Genomic DNA, 4,208 nt, shown 5'->3' with positions numbered 1-4,208 from the left:
TTTCAATAAGCTTGTATAATATTACACTTTTGGAGTAAACCGCTTGTATGAATCTATTTCAATACGAACGCATTGTACACAGAGTTCTGGATTTTACTATAGTATCATAAATTTAAAACATCAGAATACAACACAAACACAAGAACACAAAAAATACATCACACTAACATATGAAAACAAACACACACACAAAATTGCAACCTCATTCAAGAAATTAAATTACAACATCGCATACAGAACAAATAACACTCTACAAAAACATCTTACACAAACAACACAAACAAACAAGTACAACCACACAGGCGTATACAAACTCAAATGTAACACCTGCAACAACTTCTACATAGGACAGACAGGCAGATCATTTCAAACACGTTACAAAGAACACATCACAGCCATAACAAAATTACAAAATACCTCCACATATGCAGAACACATCACAAATGCCAACCACACCTACAGAGACATCAACACAGACATGGAAATACTACACATCCAACCAAAAAGCCAGAAACTAAACACACTAGAACAATATGAAATATACAGACACACAAAAACACACCCCAAAGAAATTCTCAACACACAACTCAACTTCAAAATACACACACTCTTTGACTCTACACTATACCATAGGAACACACCCTCACAGGAAACAGAACAAGTGGCGCCAAGACCAACAACGACCAGTTCTGAAGATGACCCATAAATAGGTCGAAACATGTAAACGACGTACGTTGAAGTTTAACACAGGAAAGTCTTACCATACATATTCCGAAATAAATTTAACATTTAATGTATGAACACCATTCCCCTTCTGTTACGTACAACCTATGTTTTATATTTCCAATGTAGCAGTGTCTTGTTCTTTCAATTTAAGAATTCAATACGTGAGTGGCAGTGTTGTATGTTGTGTTTTTTCAGTGAAATTCTTGGGGAAAAAATATTATGAAAGAAATCCTTGAAAAGTGGAGATTGAACATGACACAGATTTACGTAGAAGGCATCGTTCTAATATCCGACAGGGCTGTTATTGTTAAGTAATGTTAACTTCATGAACTTTGAATTATTAGTTACTTTATAATAATATTATTAATCTTGCAGTGGTCACAGTTTTATTTCCTTATGTGCCATGTGCCAGTAAACTCAAACTATAATTATTGGCCATAAGCGTTTAGTTGACTCTCTTAATAACAGTAATCTTTCAGTTGTTACCCTTAACAACACGCTAATCCCTTATTCATCTGTCGTAAAAAAATCTTGGCTTCTTTTTATATAATAATCTAAATTGGAATTTTCAAGTTAAAGAAACAATAAAAAAAAATCTGTTCCTCCATTCACTGTTTGAGTCGCTTAAGAAACTTCTTGCCCCAGCAACTAAAACTTACCTTAGTACAAACCCTAGTAATGCCGCACTTCGATTATTTTGTGACGTTTTGTTAAGTGACCTAAGTTCTGAACTATCAGTCAAGTTACAGCGAGTTCACAATATGTGCGTCAGATACGTGTGCAACATCCGAGATATGATCGCATATCACCATCCTTCGCAAGTCTTTCGTGGCTCCGACTTAGAGAAGGTAGAACTTTACACTCTTTGTCTTTACTCTTTCGAATTCTGCACACCTCAACACCAAATTACCTTTCGTCTCGTTTCTCTTATCTATACTCTAACCACGACGTAAGTACCAGATCACTTATCTGTGGCACGCTAAGTATACCTCTTCATAGAACATCTTGTTATTCATCATCTTTTACAGTATCCACCTCGCGACAATGGAATTCCCTGTCACAAAGTATTAGGGGCTGCAAGACAATAAACACCTTTAAGAACAGCTTAAAAGATAACCTTATTAGCATTTCACTCCAATCATACTGACTTAAACTATCGCTGACTACATTGTTACTTCATTCTTTAGACATCATCCTGATAGTGCTGTATTTTCAAAATTGTCTCATAATAATCTCTTTCTATTATCTAATATCATTTGAAATATATTCACAATCTATATATTTTAGCTTCATTCTTCTACACAGTTTATTTCAGTGTTTAATTAATAGTTCATAGTATTTTGTTGTTTAATTCGTAAATAACTCTTGTATACATGTAACTCTTATCTAAATCAAATTGTAGAATTTTTTTGTAAGTTCATGCATATGTATCTACACTTTTTGCTGGTTGAGTGGAAGAGAAGACCTTACGGCCTTAACTCTGCCAGCTAAAATAAATCATTATTATTATTATTACTATTATTATTATTATTATTATTATTATTATTATTATTATTATTATTTTTACGATGTAGTTTTCGTATGAAATGGCAGTTGAACGTAGCACCAATATTCCGCGTTAATGATTCAATCACAGCCGCCGCTTGCGGATGAATACACTTCATTTGTTTTCTTGATATCAGGATTATACAGTGAACAGACTTCAGTAGCTCTAGTTCAAGTTCCAGGAATATTGAGAATAGCTGCGAGTAGCAAAACCACTCCGGGCGCTGCAGTCTGGAAGGTGCTTTAGGAACACTTTCTTCACGTTTCCGATAAATTGCTCCACCATCAAAAACTGGCTTTGCACTTCCTCAGCGACTATATGACATGCATGAGCCAAGCATGTCAATGTACTATTTTTTACTATAGTACCCTTAGGGAGATGCCTTCTTTCAGCACAGATGGCGCTGCGAAAACGTCAGAAAAAAAAAAGCACATCGTAGGGTTATATTCTGAGAGTGTATACACAGCGGGACAGAACGTAAGGGTAGAAGTGCGGACATGATGCCGATCTACACTGCTTACGTTCGCGACAAACTAAATGCTTAATTATTTTAATATCACATCGTCATCTTAAAAATTTTGTTTAAATATACAGGGTGCTCATTTCAAAACTTCCCAGTCTAAATAACTAATTATTTAAATTGAATTCAATTTAAACAAAAAACACGTCAATTTAGACATTGAAGGACAAGGCTTAATTGCATCTTAAATTTCACCCCCACCCCCAGCTTTGAAGTTTGAAATGGCACCCTATATTTTTATACTTAAATATAAAAAAAACATTCAATTGTTTATACACCTCATCCATTTATTTCACATCTTTTGTTTTCTATCGTCGCCTGGCAACCTGGATTGTTGTTGTTGATTAGAGCTGAAGAGAATAAAGCTACAAAAACGTATTTAGCATTTTATGTAATAGCTGTGTTTGTGTATTAAATTATTTTAAAATGGTGTATACCCTTGAAGAGAGAACATAAATCACCCTTATTGATTAAATTTAGGAAATTACACAAATTGAGCTGTGTTTTCATCCAACAATCAACTGATAATAAAAATAGAGATTGCAAGTCGACGATAGAAAACAAAAGATGCGAAAATAAATGAATGAGGTGTATAAACAATTGAATGTTCTTTCATATTTAAGTATAAAAATATAGGGGTGCCATTTGAAAATTCAATGTAGGGGTGGCTGGGGGTGGGGGTGAAATCTAAAATGCAATTAAGCCTGGTTCCAGGCTTCCCCCTCAATATTTTTTGTTTAAATTGAATTAAATTTAAATAATTAGTTATTTGTACTGGAAAGTTTTGAAATGTAAGCCTTGTATATTTTGTACTGCAATATCAGTAATATTTTGTCCTGTAAAAGCGAAGATAAAATTTATGACAATACGTATAAGCATTTTTTCAACTTCATTCATTGCAATTATTTAGTTTTGTGAAATATTAACGGATTTTGGAAATAAACAATAAAATTATGTTTAATGCTATACGGTACGTAAATTAAATTTCTTGTTTTGTTTTAAATTTTCAGAACACACAATACGTAAGCAAATCAAGCTTTCAGATATAACTCCCTGTAAAGTTGATTTGAATAATTTCGAGTGAAAAATTGTTCCGGGGCCGGGCATCGAACCCGGGACCTTTGGTTTAACATACCAACGCTCTACCAACTGAGCTACCCGGGAACAGTTGCTTGACGGTTGTCAGCCCAGTTTGAGGTCTGTGGATATAGAAGGAAAAATTGTATCGGTGTCGGGTAGAGTTCCCGGGTAGCTCAGTTGGTGGAGCGTTGGTACGTTAAACCAAAGGTCCCGGGTTCGACACCTGGCCCCGGAACAATTTTTCCCTCGACATTGTTCAAATCAACTTTACGGGGAGTTATACCTGAAAGCTTGATTTGCATAATACACGTCACTGTTCGTTAACAGAAAACCACA

At 34.7% G+C, this 4,208-nt stretch overlaps 1 non-coding gene across 1 annotated transcript; it reads right to left on the bottom strand.

The window, feature by feature from the left end:
- Positions 1-3,883: 3,883 nt before the first annotated feature.
- TRNAN-GUU (transfer RNA asparagine (anticodon GUU)) lies at positions 3,884-3,956 on the bottom strand. The gene has a single exon. It is a non-coding gene; the product is annotated as a tRNA-Asn (tRNA).
- Between the last annotated feature and the right edge of the window lie 252 nt (positions 3,957-4,208).

The sequence above is a fragment of the Periplaneta americana genome, chromosome 1 (genome assembly GCF_040183065.1).
Source record: "Periplaneta americana isolate PAMFEO1 chromosome 1, P.americana_PAMFEO1_priV1, whole genome shotgun sequence".
Lineage (NCBI taxonomy): Eukaryota > Metazoa > Arthropoda > Insecta > Blattodea > Blattidae > Periplaneta > Periplaneta americana.
The sequence above is the reverse complement of the archived record's forward strand: the minus strand, read 5'-3'. Positions and strand labels throughout refer to the sequence as shown.